Consider the following 17,091-nt stretch of genomic DNA (forward strand, 5'->3'; position numbering starts at 1 on the left):
GGAAAAAATGTTTTCTGGTTACAATAGCCAAATGAGAAAAATGAGCATGATGCTGAAGTGAATGCTATGTAATGGCCAGGAAAGCAATTTGGAAAGCATCTCAGTATGGTAACAATTTACAACAACGGAGACATCTAATTTATTTTATGATCCAAACAAGTCACAGCTTTAACTTCCAAGTATCTCCTAGGCATCCTCTTTTATTGATGTAAAAGATGAGAGAATTATAATTCATTATTTTAGAGAAAGAGAGAGAGGCCATTTATAAATAACTTTACCACAGTATGTGAACAAGGAAAGAAGAAACTAGCCTTTGATACAGCACAAAGAATGGTGATCTGCTAGGATCCGTGATGACAACAACAAATAAGTCGTACAAGAGAGAGGGGAATGTTGCAAGCCTTCAGAGCGAGAGGCTATTGGCGGCTAGCATCAAGAAACAGAGGTTATGGAAGAGAAAGATTGGTTGCTGTGAATGGAGAAGGCTTTCAGGATGTGTGTGTGTGTAGTAGAGGGGGGTTAAAACATTCCAACTTCTAAATGTTCTTGAACCAAAGTTACCTTCCCCCTCCCCCCCATTTTTACCCTTCCCTGGTGCTGACTGGTCACCTAACCCACATCCAGACCAAAGTGTCAGCACTGATTCTAGTAAAAATGATAAGTCAATTATTGAAAAAAAAAATTCTCTCTGTATGGAAAAGGCCTTGTTCTAAACCCTTAAAGGAACATCCTCAACTAGTCTAAATTGGGCTAGCTCTGTTGATCTCAATGGTTCTATGTCAATTTACAAAACCTGTCCCCTATTATCCATATGCCTCAAGGAACATGTACAAACATCAGTACACCGGAATTTCAGAAAAGATAAATTCTCATTTTTTTAGGAGTTTGATTACAGATAATGCCTAGAGTGGGAAATGCAGATAAGAGCAAGACAATGAGGAGTATAATGAAAAGAGATGGTAATAAAGTGTCTGAGCAAAATAACTCTACCAGTTAGCGAGGGTTGAAGATAGATAAATAGGGTCACTGTGATGTACTTTAGCAGCCACGCCTTGATGGGTGGGTTGGGGAAATAACTAAGAATGTACTTTAGGCAACATAAAACAAAATGTCAGTCTGGTTTATTCGAACTGTAGGTGCTATTCGGCATGGATGGTTTGTACAGTGTCTTGCACAATGGTACCCTGATTCTGCCTCGTGCCTTGACGAAATACTGGAAGATTTATTTTATACACATAAAATCAATAATATTTCTGAACTTCAGACAATCCAAATTTCAGATAACCGAGCCTTAGATAATCAGAATTGACTCATGAATGAGAAAAGGCTTGTCCTACATTGTGTCTTCATGGTGTTTTAAAAAAAGCTAACAGTTTTTTTTTACAACTGTTTAACAAGTGTCTCACTGTCCTTAAAATGCCATGCAATCTAAGATTAAAACAATTAAGGCTATCTTCATGTAATGAAATATGTGGATTATAAAGTAAAATCCACATACTGTATACATTTCTGTATGTGTACATAGCTAAAACCTATTTATATTTACTTTTAGAAGACTTAGAGTAACTAAAGGTTATGCGTTTGTTGTTGTTAAGTCGTGTGGACAACCTATCCCTCAGTTATAAGGAACAGTGTAAAAAAAATTATACGTTTGAAGCAAAGTTGCTTTGACATAATTTCCTCTTCAGTTCATTCATTTTATTTCCATAGTTAAGCCAAGTAGCATCCACTCTGAAAGGTAAGAGAACTCCGGGCTTCCCTAAAGCAGAAGTTTTTGTAAGGCAGGCAGGTCTGGAAACTTACAATGGCTCATCTGCTAGTGCAGTGGGTCTCAACCTTTCCAGACTACTGTATCCCTTTCAAGAGTCTGATTTGTCTTGTGTACCCCCAAGTTTCACCGCACTTAAAAACGTATAAAATATAAAAATACAACAGTGTCACAGCACACTATTACTGAAAAATTGCTTACTTTCTCATGTTTACCATATCATTATAAAATAAATCAATTGGAATGTACATCATGTATTTACATTTCAGTATACAGTAAACAGAGCAGTATAAACAAGTCATTGTCTTAGAAATTTTAGTTTTTACCGACTTCGCTAGTGCTTTTTATGTAGCCTGTTGTAAAACTAGAAAATAGCTAGATAAGTTGATGTATCACCTGAAAGACCTCTGCGTTCCCCCAGACATACACATACCCCTGGTTGAGAACCACTGTGCTAGTGTACTTTCTACATTTCAGAGCTGATCAGTGGCTTCACAAAGCATAGTACCTCCCTTTAAGACTCCATTGATTGATTGATTTTTAATATACACTTATTCCAAGCAAAAAGAAAAGGAGTACTTGTGGCACCTTAGAGACTAACCAATTTATTTGAGCATGAGCTTTCGTGAGCTACAGCTCACTTCATCAGATGAAGTGAGCTGTAGCTCACGAAAGCTCATGCTCAAATAAATTGGTTAGTCTCTAAGGTGCCACAAGTACTCCTTTTCTTTTTGCGAATACAGACTAACACGGCTGTTCCTCTGAAACCTGTCATTATTCCAAGCAGTCCACCATAGCTGAACATACAGTCCTTCGAACCTCAAGAACTCACTGCCATTCATCCCTTAAGCATTTCTTTCATTTTCATCAAATATCCATCAGGGAAGGATAATCTCCCAGTATGTTTGGCGTTAAAGAGACATAAGAAGTCCGGCAGACACAACTGCCAATGCTCAATGACCCTGTGTGGGTGCTGGTATGGGAAGAATAGTTTCTTGACTGACTGTATCTATGTAGCATTAGCTAGATTTGGCATATGGTACTTCATTACAGAGCAACAGAAACATTATGCTCCAGAGTATGTTCTCATCCTCATCCCCCAGTTTCCCTGAGATATCCTGACCTATCCTTCACCACATAAGATCACACCATTATCACCAAGATGGCCCAGTGCTTGAATGAGATCAGCTCATGGATGAACAGCTTTCTTAAGCTGAATCCAAGCAAGACAGAAGTGATGCTGAAGAACAGAGGAAAGTACTTTGAAGATCTTGAAGCCCTGGAAGTCACAGTTGGGTAAAGGGCCACACCCACAATTGCTCAATTCAATCCATTGTCTAGGAATACTGTTGGATTCTTCACTGATGCTGAGCTCTCACACAGCAGCATCCACAAGTGACACTTTTGTGTTATTTCCTCTTGGCTAGGAAATTCTGTCTCATTCTGGCCTCAGTTACTCATGCCTTCGTCATCTATTGGCTGGATTACAGCAATGGAATATCTCTGCTCTTGAAGCCTTCAGCACTTAGGAAACTCCAAATAGATCAGAACACAGAAGTGCAACTCCTCAAACAGAAGCTACCATAAACATATCAAACTTGTCCTCCATTCTCTACACCAGTCTCTCATAGAATTTTTACTCAGGCTCAAAGTATCAACCCTTAGTTTGAAAGTGCACTATGATCTGGACCCAGGATATCTAAAAAATAGTCTGAAGTTCTGGAATGAAGACTGTGGTTGACAGCTACATGCCTCTGGAAAAATGGAACTCAAAAATAAGAGTAAAGTTCATCTGTGAGTGAGACAGAACTTTCTCTGGGGGCTATTCTGAGACTATAGAATGAATTCCACCAGGAACCAAGGACCACTGCAAACCTCAGAACTTTCCACTTCAAGTACAAAGTGCATTTCTCTGATCTTCCCTTTTCTAACATAGACACATAGCAACAGGTATATTTAGATTTAAAAAAAAAGACACCCTAACAAAACAAGACAGTCCACTGCACATGCTTCTCCCTCTGTAGAGAGGATGAGAGAACAAACAACATGTGACAGATGTTTAGTTGTGCTGTTTAATGCATTACTGGAAGGCAATTAGATACTATGGTGATAAGCATAGTATAAAAAGCTGTATAGAATAGAATTAGAATGGGTCCAAGACTTACTGCCAGATTGCCTACCTCTACTTTCCTCTATCTTGAGAGTTAATGAGTAACAAGGATATGTGGTAAGAGTACCTTGTAAACATCTGCACAGAGGAAGCCATTTGTAGTGCAGAACAATAATAAAAGTTGTATTGGTCCTACAAAACCCATTAACCAGTCCACGTTCTTGAGCACGATCTATTAATTACCTATTTGCATATATACATTGTAGAACACTCATTATAGCAGGATTTTCCCCATGCCACTAATTGCCAAACATAAGCAAAAACAGTGTTGTACAATATAGAAAGAGTTGAATGACTTTCTGCCTTCTCCTCCTCCAAATGGTAAATTGTTAACAGATGAAGCCTGTTGTCTAGTTAGAGATAACTTAAGGCATCAAACTTGCAAGTGGCACTACTGTGTCCATTTAAATCCAGCATGTTTTCATGTTACCTTTAGATACTCAGGTGAATAACATTACAACAATATTTATATAGAGAGTCAGTCAGCTGGAATTGTTTCTACTTAACACTGCTTCTCCCCTTAGGTTCTCACATCTTTGTGAATTGTTGGTATTTAATTTTGGGATAATGCAATGTGACAAGGTAGCCAACAATCATAATGAGTTAAGCTAGTGATATTTCAGAAAGGTACACTATGTTGCCAAACACATTTAATAATGCATGCAATGTTTCAGATATAATGGAGCAAATTTTACAGCCTGAAATCAGTCTGTAGGGAACAAAATTTAGCTTCCTATGTGTATATCATAGACTTAAGTTGGGTTTCTGTACTGTAGTGGTTATCACATTCACCTAACATGTGAAAGGGCCCAGGTTTGAAACCAGGCAGAAACAGGGCACTGAGTCATGGGGGTATAGCTCAGTGATAGAGTGTTTAACTGCAGATCAAGGGGGCCCTATGGGGGAGGGCTAGCTCAGTGGTTTCAGCATTGGCCTGCTAAACCCAGGGTTGTGAGTTCAATCCTTGAGGGGGTCATTTAGGGATCTGGGCAAAAATGGGGGATTGGTCCCTGCAGGGGGTTGGACTAGATGACCTCCTGAGGTCCCTTCTAACCCTGATGTTATATGACATAATTTTTGCAATATACCCTAATGCATCTGTAGATAAGGTAGAGATGTATTTTTTTCCCCAGCCATTAAGAAAAAAAGGCAGGATGGTTATTTCAGGCCCTTAAACTTTTTAATGCTTTATGGCTTGATATTTCCAATTCAGGAAACACTATGGGCCAAATCCTGTGCCACAGTCACAGAAGGCCGAGTCTGCAGCAGAAGTACTGTGGTTGAAGAAGGGATTCCGGGTACCACAGTAGAGGCTGTGTACTCCCAGTACCCTATAGGTCGACTACCCTAATGTAGACAAGGCTATATAGACTAAAGTTCTCCTAGCATCCTCCTTCTATGCTGTCATCGGAAAGGGAACTGGTGGTTGTGCTTCCATGTAGTCCAAGCCATTTCCCCTGTAGAGGGCAAGTTTAACATCCACAGAAGCTACTGCTGCCCCAAGGCTGAAGTAATAGCTGTGGAACATCATTTAGTCAGTGAAGGATCCTTTTCTCCTGGACTTCAATGGATCCCCCTGTACTCAGCTCAGGATTTGGCCCCGGAGTATATGATTCTAGCTCAGAACTAAATGTAGAACCAAACTGACATAATTTAAGTAAATGTCTCTGGGTTATTCTCTATTTATTAGAGCTTAATGGTTGTAAAACAAATCAGTTGGTTTATTAGTCTATATTACTAACTTAATTGCTATTTTTAATTCTATGCATTCTGGCCTAAGATTAAAAATGTAAAGTATTATAGGTGGCAAAACTTATTTGTGATTGCATATGAATATATGTGCCCCCTACCACAAAAAATGAATAATCTGCAGAATTTGCACTTTTAGTTGAAGGCTTAAAATTAGGTGAGGGGCAAGGACGTTAGCTGGCCAGTAAAAAAATTTACCCTCATTTTCTCCAAGCTTTGACAAGGAAAGGGCTCAGTTAAAAAGAAAAAGAAAAAGAAAAAGAAAAAGAAAAAGAAAAAGAAAAAGAAAAAGAAAAAGAAAAAGAAAAAGAAAAAGAAAAAAAAAGACTGCATGAAAAGGATAAAAAGCACTGAAAAGATTCATCAAATTTCAAGATAGGAAATTACATTAAATTTGTTTAACTTCTGTGATCGTGTCAGAAATTCAAATGTTTCCCCAAAAGCACAGCCATTTTTAACTGTTCCAGCCACCTGGTTGCCAGCAAAGATTTTAAAATACTGAAAGTATGAAAGTTGTAGACTATATAATGGGTAAGTTACTATAAAATAATTATTGCTAAAAACCCTGGAACCACCGCAAGAAATTAGTCTACTTTTGAAAGTCTTGAAGTTACTCAGCATACTCCAAAATAAAATGGATTTTAGAGACTCAGGCCTGAAAATGTCCCATATCTTGTCCACTTGATTTTTGTGGTATTGATTCAGAAATTTAACCAAGGGCTTTTACCATACAACTCTGTCCAGTGTATGAAAAGTTCCTGGTCCATAACACAGTCCCTTGTCTTCTCTGTTACCAAGAAAAAATTGTTGGAACTAATGTGTGAGAGAGGGAAGAGTGCATAAAGAAACAGAAATAGTTGATCTTGAGTTAGATGTAAAGGTTTAGGTCCACAAAGGAATTTTGGTGCCTGCCATTTTAGGAGCCTAAATCCAAAATTTAGATCTTCAACCTCCCTGCTCAACTACCACCTAATCCTGTAGGTACCTAAATTACCTATTTTGCATTGATTAAGTCCTTGTAGTGCCTGAGAAAAAAAACTGTATAAGTCCCTTTTGTTGCTTAAAATGGCCATTAGGCTCTTATAAAAAAAAGCATGAGGCATTCTCTATTGTTAGCAGAAGGCCAGATGATTCCCAAACCCATATATCCAGAGATTTCAATTTTGTTTTTGTTCTTTCATTCCTAGAAACATTGGCATGAAAACTGAACAGTTTGTGTGCTACTAGTTGCTACTCTTCTTTGGAACTCAAGAGCCTTAGAGTCTGACATTTTAACTATGTCCGCAGAAAATATAGTGACCAAGATTTTCAAAAATGGGATCCTAAATTTAGGATTCTGTTATATTTAGGTTCCTAAATAAGTGGCCTGATTTTCCAAAGTACTGAGTACCCAACAGGTCTGAATGCAATCAATGGGAGCTGTTGGATACTCATAACTTTTAAAAACCAGGCCACTAAGTCCCTAACTCCTTTAGGCACCTTTGGAAATTCTCAGCCTGATTATCCCTACTTGTAAGATCCTCTTTTGGAAAAATCTTGGCCAAATATGTAACAAACAGAGCATTATGACAAATGCAAAGGAACCGTCAGCAGTCTTTTCATGTTGCTCTTCATGAGTCAGGCAGTCATTTCATGCTGAAATAAGGGAAGAAAACATAAAACAGAATATGCTATGCAGAATTATTTCTAAATAGAATATTCCCTTAATTTTTTGTTATAGTGTGTCATAAATATAAAGGGGAGGGTAACCACCTTTCTGTATACAGTGCTATAAAATCCCTCCTGGCCAGAGGCAACATCCTGTTACCTGTAAAGGGTTAAGAAGCTCAGCTAACCTGGCTGGCAAAAGGACCAATAAGGGAACAAGATATTTTCAAATCTGTGGTGGGGGGAAAGGCTTTTGTTTGTGCTCTTTGTTTATGTGGTTGTTCTCTCTTGGGACTGAGAGAGGCCAGACAGAAATCCATCTTCTCCAACCCATCCTAATCCAAGTCTCCAATATTGCAACCAGTATAGGTAAGCCAGGCAAGGCAGATCAGTTTATCTTTTGTTTTATGTGAATGTTCCCTGTGTTAAGAGGCAGGTTTATTCCTGTTTTCTGTAACTGTAAGGTTTTGCCCAGAGGCGGATCCTCTGTGTTTTGAATCTGAATACCCTGTATTTTCCATCCTGATTTTAGGGGTGATTCTTTTACCTTTTCTTTAATTAAAATTCTTTTTTTTTAAGGACCTGATTGATTTTTCATTGTTCTTAAGATCCAAGGGTTTGGGTCTGTGTTCACCTGTACAAATTGCTGAAGATTATTATTAAGCCTTCCCCAGGAAAGGGGGTGTAGGGCTGGGGGATATTTTGGGGGAAGACGTCTCCAAGTGGGCTCTTTCCCTGTTCTTTGTTTAAAACTCTTGGTGGTGGCAGCATACTGTTCAATGCCAAGGCAAAGTTTGTACCTTGGGGAAGATTTTAACCTAAGCTGGTAAGACTAAGCTTAGGTGGTCTTTCATGCGGGTCCCTACATCTGTACCCTAGAGTTCAGAGTGGGGAAGGAACCCTGACACAGTGTCTTTAAGAAATGCTTTCTTATATTTCTGTTTGAAAGATCCTATGAAAAAAAACATATGTATTAGATGTCTAGACAAACATTAACAACCACCAATTGTGAGATGTACAATATGTACCCTACAGTGCTGTGCCTAGAAACTGTACTGTCAATTTACACAATCTGAGATTGCAGACATAGTAATTAACTCTACATTTGATTTTTCATGCACTTAGAAATGAGAATATGATTTCCAGCTACCCTGCATAAGGATACAGTCTTTTATCATAAGGTACCTGCATCTTGCTTTGTGTCAATGGGAAATCATGAAACAACATGAGAAGAGCCTCCTCAATTGGTGAGGTTTAAAACTAGCAAAGCCCACTTTACTATAAGTGCTATTTAACACATAATAGCAGTGTTATGAAAAAGCTGAGTTACCCACAAATAATGAGAAATAGTAGAGAAGATATGAGAATACAATATAATGACACCAAACATACTATTAAGATACTTCAGTAGAAAGAAAAAAATTATACCTTAATTGAGCCTTAATTGATTGTTAAGAAGCCAGAGTATGTCTACACTGCGAAATTAGGTCGAATTTATAGAAGTCGTTTTTGTAGAAATCGTTTTTATATAGTCAATTGTGAATGTCCCCACACTAAATGCTCTAAGTGCATTACGTGCATTAACTCGGCGGAGTGCTTCCACAGTACTGAGGCTAGCGTCGACTTCCGGAGCGTTGCACTGTGGGTAGCTAGTCCCCCGCAGTCTCCGCTGCCCATTGGAATTCTGGGTTGAGATCCCAATGCCTGATGGGGCTAAAACATTGTCCCGGATGGTTCTGGGTACATGTCGTCAGGCCCTCCGTCCCTCCCTCCGTGAAAGCAACAGCAGACAATCGTTTTGCGCCTTTTTCCTGGGTTACCTGTGCAGATGCCATACCACAGCAAGCATGGAGCCTGCTCAGCTCACTGTCATGGTACGTCTCCTGGGTGCTGGCAGACGCGGTACTGCATTGCTACACAGCAGCAGCTCATTGCCTTGTGGCAGCAGGCGGTACAATAGGCCTGATAACCATCATCATCATGTCCAAGGTGCTCTTGGCCGCCTTGGTAAGGTTGGGCAGGAGCGCCTGGGCAGACATGGGTGCAGGGACTGAAATAGGAGTGACTCGACCTGGTCATTCTTTTTAGTCCTGCCGGCAGTCGTATTGCACCATCTTCTGGCTAGCAGCCAGGAGATGAGGATGGCTAGCTGTCCTAATGCACCATCTGCTGCCAGCCAAAGATGTCAAAGATAGATAGAGTGGATCAAAACAAGAAATAGACCAGATTTGTTTTGTATTCATTTGCTCCCCGCTCCCTCCCTCCGTGAAATCAATGGCCGACAATCATTTTGGTGAGGTCTGTCAGGGGCACCTTGAAAACTTTAGTGGAGATTCAGTCATGCTTGGAACATAGGGGGGAGGGATAGCTCAGTGGGTTGAGTATTGGCCTGCTAAATCCAGGGTTTTGAGTTCAATTCTTGAGGGGGCCATTCTGTGTGACAGTTATTTTCATTTCTCCCTGATGTAAAGCCACCCCCTTTGGTGATTTTAATTCCCTGTAAGCCAACCCTGTAAGCCATGTTGTCAGTCACCCCTCCCTCCATCAGAGCAATGGCAGACAATCGTTCCGCGCCTTTTTTCTGTGCAGACGCCATACCACAGCAAGCATGGACCCCCCTCAGATCACTTTGGCAATTAGGAGCACATTAAACACTATGCACATTATCCAGCAGTATATGCAGCACCAGAACCTGCCAAAGAGAAAGCGGGCGAGTAGGCGACGTCAGCGCGGTGACGAGAGTGATGAGGACATGGACACAGACTTCTCTGGAAGCATGGGCCCTGGCAATGTGGGCATCATGGTGCTAATGGGGCAGGTTCATGCCGTGGAACACCGATTCTGGGCCCAGGAAACAAGCACAGACTGGTGGGACTGCATAGTGTTGCAGGTCTGGGATGATTCCCAGTGGCTGCGAAACTTTCACATGCATAAGGGCATTTTCATGGAACTTTGTGCTTTGCTTTTCCCTGCCCTGAAGCACCAGAATGCCAAGATGAAAGCAGCCCTCACAGTTGAAAAGCAAGTGGCAATAGCCCTGTGGAAGCTTGCAACGCCAGACAGCTACCTGTCAGTCGGGAATCAATTTGGAGTGGGCAAATCTACTGTGGGGGCTGATGTGATGCAAGTAGCCAATGCAATCAAAGATCTGCTGAAATCAAGAGTAGTGACCCTGGGAAATGTGCAGGTCATAGTGGATGGCTTTGCTGCAATGGGATTCACTAACTGTGGTGGGGCCATAGTCGGAACCAATCTTGGCACCGGAGCACCAAGCCAGCGAGTACATAAACCGCAAGGGGTATTTTTCAATAGTGCTGCAAGCTCTGGTGGATCACAAGGGACATTTCACCAACATCAACGTGGGATGGCCGGGAAAGGTACATGACACTCACATCTTCAGGAACTCTGGTCTGTTTCAAAAGCTGCAAGAAGGGACTTTCTTCCCAGACCAGAAAATAACCATTGGGGATGTTGAAATGACTATCGTTATCCTTGCGGACCCAGACTACCCCTTAATGCCATGGCTCATGAAGCCATACACAGGCAGCCTGGAGAGTAGTCAGGAACTGTTCAACTAGAGGCTGAGCAAGTGCAGAATGGTGGTAGAATGTGCATTTGGAGTTTAAAAGCACGCTGGCACAGTTTACTCACTTGCTTAGACCTCAGCAAAACCAATATTCCCATTGTTATTACTGCTTGCTGTGCGCTCCATAATATCTGTGACAGTAAGGGGGAGAGGTTTATGGTGGGGTGGGAGGTTTAGGCAAATCGCCTGGCCGCTGGTTACGCGCAGCCAGACACCAAGGCAGTTAGAAGAGCACAGGAGGGCGTGGTGTGCATCAGAGAAGCTTTGAAAACCAGTTTCATGACTGGCCAGGCTACAATGTGAAAGTTCTGTTTGTTTCTCCTTGATGAACCCCCCACACACACCTAGGTTCACTCTACTTCCCTGTAAGCTACCTTACCCTCCCCCCTTCGATCACCGCTTGCAGAGGCAATAAAGTCATTGTTGCTTCACATTCATGCGTTCTTTATTAATTCATCACACAAATAGGGGGATAACAGCCAAGGTAGCCCAGGAGGGGTGGTGGAGCAGGGAAGCACTGGGCAGGGTAGTGGAGGAGGGAAGGACAAGGCCACACAGCACTTTAAAACTTTAAAACTTATTGAAGCCAACCTTCTGTTGCTTGGACAATCCTCTGGGGTGGAGTGGCTGGATGGCCGGAGGCCCCCACACTGCGTTCTTGGGTGTCTGGGTGAGGAGGCTATGGAACTTGGGGAGGAGGGCAGTTGGTTACACAGGGGCTGTAGTGGCGGTCTGTGATCCAGCTGCCTTTCCTGCAGCTCAACCATATGCTGGAGCATATTAGTTTGATCTTCCAGCAGCCTCAGCACTGAATCCTGCCTCCTCTCATCACGCTGCCGCCATCTATTATCTTCAGCCCACCACTTACTCTCTTCAACCCGCCACTTCTCCTCGCGTTCATTTTTTGCTTTCCTGCACTCTGACATTTTCTGCCTCCATGCATTCGTCTGTGCTCTGTCAGTGTGGGAGGACAGCATGAGGTCAGAGAACATTTAATCGCGAGTGCGTTTTCTTCGCCTTCTAATCTTCGCTAGCCTCTGGGAAGGAGAAGATCCTGTGATCCTTGAAACACATGCAGCTGGTGGAGAAAAAAAAAAGGGACAGTGGTATTTAAAAAGACACATTTTATAGAATAATGGGTACACTCTTTCACGGTAAACCTTGATGTTAACATTACATATGTAGCACATGTGCTTTCATTACAAGGTCGCATTTTGCCTCCCCATACCATGTGGCTAACAGCGGGGAACATTTCTGTTCAGTCACAGGCAAACAGCCCAGAAAGAATGGGCACCTCTGAATGTCCCCTTAAGAAAATCACCCTATTTCAACCAGGTGACCATGAATGATATCACTCTCCAGAGGATAACACAGAGAGATAAAGAATGGATGTTGTTTGAACACCACCAAACATACGCTGCAATGCTTTGTTCTGCAATGATTCCTGACTACGTGCTACTGGCCTGGCGTGGTAAAGTGTCCTACTATGGTGGATGGAATAAGGCTGCCCTCCCCAGAAATCTTTTGCAAAAGCTTTGGGAGTACATCCAGGAGAGCTTTACGGAGATGTTCCTGGAGGATTTCCACTCCATCCCCAGACAAGTTAACAGACTTTTCCAGTTGCTGTACTGGCTGTGAATGCCAGGGCAAATTAATCATTAAACACACTTGCTTTTAAACCATGTATACTATTTAAAAAGGTACACTCACCAGAGGTCCCTTCTCCGCCTGGCGGGTCCGGGAGGCAGCCTTGGGTGGGTTTGGGGGGTACTGGCTCCAGGTCCAGGGTGAGAAACAGTTCCTGGCTGTCGGGAAAACCAGTTTATCCACTTGCTTGCTCTGAACTATCTACAGCCTCATCATCATCATCTTCCTCATCCACAAAACCTGGTTCCATGTTGCCTCCCCTGCCATTGACAGAGTCTAAGCACATGGTTGGGGTAGTGGTGGCTGAACCCCCTAAAATGGCATGCAGCTCACCATAGAAGCGGCATGTTTGGGGCTCTAATGCGGAGCGGCCATTTGCCTCTCTGGTTTTCTGGTAGGCTTGCCTCAGCTCCTTAAGTTTCATGTGGCACTGCTTCAGGTCCCTGTTATGACCTCTGTCCTTCATGCTCTGGGAGATTTTGAGAAATGTTTTGGCATTTCGAAAACTGGAACGGAGTTCTGATACCACGGATTTCTCTCCCCATACAGCGATCAGATCCCGTACCTCCCGTTCGGTCCATGCTGGAGCTCTTTTGTGATTCTGGGACTCCATCATGGTCACCTCTGTTCATGAGCTCTGCACTCACCTGCAGCTTGCCACTCTGGCCAAACAGGAAATGAGATTCAAAAGTTCACGGGCCTTTTCCTGTCTTCCTGGCCAGTGCATCTGAGTTGAGAGTGCTGTTCAGAGCAGTCACAACAGAGCACTTTGGGATAGCTCCCGGAGACCAATACGGTCAAATTGCATCCACGCTACCCCAAATTTGACCAGGCAAGGCCAATTTCAGCGCTAATCCCCTTGTCGGGGGTGGAGTAAAGAAATTGATTTTAAGAGCCCTTTAAGTCGAAAAAAAGGGCTTTGTCGTGTGGACGGGTGCAGGGTTAAATCAATTTAACGCTGCTAAATTTGACCTCAACTCCTAGCGTAGATCAGGGCTCAGCTTGTACATGAATAATGATCTTCAATAATTCTGAGAACAGGAGGTTTAAAGAAATAAGTGCTAAAGATTGCTATATCGATATGACATCAACAGAGCGAGGCATGCAAAGACCACTGATATTTTGTTTCATCCATAGCCTGTACTTTTGCATTTAGTCCTTACTGGGGAAATATTAGAACTATTTCAAATTTAGATTGAATTATTGCCTAATGTCATATGACACAGGCTTTCCTTTAAAGTGCAAATAGTTGACTATTGTATCAACAAAATCTATTTGAGGCCCCATTGTAGCACTTAGCCACTGATCTGTGTTGGGGTTTGTACAGACCACACTACCCCAAGCTGAATTCTGGGAGGAATTATGCCTCTGTCCAGTGCCTAGCATGGCCACAGATCATGAGTAGAGCCTCTAGGTGTTACTATGACACAAATAAAATAACAGCTACAATTTTCTAAGAGGCCTAAAGGGTTTAGGTACCCAGTTTCCCTTGACTTCCATGGTAGTTGGGTACCCAAGTCCCTCTGAAAATCCCAGTCCATAACAAGAGTGTCCACATTACATCATCCTAATGGATGCTGCAACACACTCTCTTTTTACTGCCCAGCCAACTCCATGGACTAGTGTAGGAGGCATGAAAAATTGTTTGCAAAAATTAATGTTGGTTATAGTGCCCTTTAAAGAAAAATCAGGCCCATGGTACATACATCAATTTAGGATCATTCAGTATGAAAATAGTACAGAAATACAAGTTATTTTTATTATTGGGGCTGATCCTGTAATTATTCAGGGATAAATACTATTGTCTTCAGTACAATTTGAAGGACAGAAGTAGAGGAAGGACAATCCAGTGGTTAGGCCATTAGCTAGGATCTGGGCAGACCCCACTCAGGACCAAGGGTCAGAGAAGGAGCAAATCTGAGGCTGGGAGTAGTGGAGGAGTTCGTAGTCAGATTCCAGGCCACAGGCAATACCAACGGTGAGAATCCGAGTCAGGTTTCAGGGTCCAGGTTACGAGGTGAAGCCAAAGTTAAGCCAAGTCAAAGTCAATAGTTCAGGAGCAGGGAGCAGCTGCAGAAGAAACACACTGTTTGTGGACACTTCCTGGAAGACTCCCTGGGTTTATATAAAATGGAGAGCCAATCAGGAGCTATTAGGCTGCTGCCTGTCAGATTCCTTGAGGCAGGACTTCCCATGGTCTGTGTCCACAACAGGTTGTGGGGCCATGGAGTACAAGATGGCTACACCTGCTGCTGGGTGGAAGCATGGATCTGCTGGCAGCTCCACAGGCCTCGGTTCTAGATCCCTGGAGTCTTACATTACCCCCTAGGAATGCCCCCACAGGTCTGTATTTGTTTGGATGGGCTGCATGGAAGGCTCCCACAAGGTCAGGGGCATGGACTTTGATGTGGGCTCTCAGGATTGTTCTTCTGGGCTGTAGCCCTGCCAGTCTATGAGGTACCAGAAGGAGCCACATCTAATTTTTAGTGCAGTATTTTGTGGATCTTGTACTCATTATATCCTTGGATCCTCACCAGAGAGAGCAGTGCTTGAGCCTGGTGGGCAAAGGGATTGTCAATGTAGGATTTTAGCCAGGCTACATGAAACATTGGGTGTATTTTAAGGGATTGAGATAACTGAAGCTTCATGGTCACTGATGGAATATGTCATTAGGTATTGGTGGTCCAGTTTATGACACAGCAGGATGGTGTGGAGGTTTTGATCTGAGAGCTATATTTTTTGCCAAGCAGTGAATGCCAGGCCTTCCTGGTGCCAGCGATCAGTGTACCACTTTAATCTTGTCCAGATGGGTCTTGAAATCTTCTTGGACCTCATGCATCTGACACACCCAGTCAGTGGCTGCAGGATTGGTGGAGGTGATAGGTATGGCCAGGAGCATATGGGGGTGGAAGCCACAGTTTGCATAGAACAGACTCTGCCCAGTAGATTTATGTTCAGCGTTGTTGTGAGCATACTCTCTCTGGGAGAGGAGGCTCAACCAGTTGTCCTGGTGGAAATTCGTGAAGCACTGCAAGTATTGTTCTAACTCTTGATTTGATAGTTCGGACTGACCGTCATTTTGTGAGTGATAGGCAGTGTAAGTGTAAGTGCAGACCCAAAACCATTGTAAGGTTCTTGCCAAAACCATGACAGAAATTGCAGACCCCATTCAGTTGTGACTTGCTTTGGGAGTCTGTGGAGATGGATCACATGAGTCACCAAGAGCTGGGCTATTCTTTCTTCAGATAGCAGGTGCACAATGGGGACAAAGTGGGCCATTTCTGTCAACTGGTTGATCACAGTGAAAACTACAGGGTGCCAGTTAAACATGGGGAGCTCAGCTATGAAGTCCAGGGCAATGGCCATCTATGGTCTAGATGGGGTCTCAGAAGGCATGAGGGGTTTCTAGCACAGTGCCTTGGTGAGGGTGAATGTATCACAGGAATCAACATATGAGTGGATTGTCATGTGCATTTGGGGACATCCCAAAAGGAGTGTGAAGCCAAATGGTGTGTTTTGAAGCACCCCAGATAGCCAGTTAATGGTGAATCATGAGAGAGATGCAGTACTTCTAAGTGGGGTGGAGGAGGTCCTGTTGGAATATACAAGTGGACCTTAACATAGAGCAAGCCATCCTGGATCTGGTGTTGTCCCTTGCTTGCTGTCTCAAGTTCCTTGGGAGGGGGTTCCTTTTCTCTGTCTGAATGGATCAGTGGCATCAGTCTCTGGGAACTGTGGCATCAGAGAGTTCTGGGGCGTAAGAATGCATGGCAACTTCATGCGGTGAGGTTTCTGGCTGGTGACATATTCCCCTTTTCCGGACAAGGCATCAGCTGTCTTGTTCTGGGTGGTACATGATGGTGACATTGAAGCATCGGAAGAATAGGGCCCAGTGAACCTGCCTCTGGTTCAGTGCTTTGGCTCAACCAAGATACTCCAATTTTTTATGATCTGTGTATACCTGTACTGGGTATTGAGCACCCTCCAGATAATGGTGCCACTCTTCAAAGGCTTCTTTGATGGTTGGAAGCTCCTTATCTAGAATTTCATAATTCTATTTTGTTGGAATGAGCTTCCATGAATAGTAGGTTCAACGGTGGAGGTGCTGTTCGGGACCATGCCATTGAGAAGTATGTCTCGAGTTGCCACCTTGGAGTCATCAGTCTTGACAATAAAGGGTTGTGCAGGATTGGGATGAACCACGATCGAGGGACTGGTAAAGGTCTTCTTGAGCTGCTCGAATGCTTGTTGGGCCTCTGGAAACGGGGTGAAAGTGGTGTTTTTTGAAGAAGTGCTGCCAGTGCAGTGATTTGGCTTGAAAACCTGGAGATGAAGCACCTATAAAAGTTAGCAAATCACAGGGACTGTTGCAGCTCCTTGATGTTTTGGTGGGGTGCCCAGGTCTGAACCATTTCCACCTGTTGGAAGTCCATTTGGAGGCCACTGGGGAGACAGAATGTAGCCCAGGAACTCCATGAAGCACTTTTTTCATGTTTGCATACAGGCCATGTTGGTGGAGTCATT

Source organism: Caretta caretta, chromosome 1 (genome assembly GCF_965140235.1).
Source record: "Caretta caretta isolate rCarCar2 chromosome 1, rCarCar1.hap1, whole genome shotgun sequence".
Classification (NCBI taxonomy): domain Eukaryota; kingdom Metazoa; phylum Chordata; order Testudines; family Cheloniidae; genus Caretta; species Caretta caretta.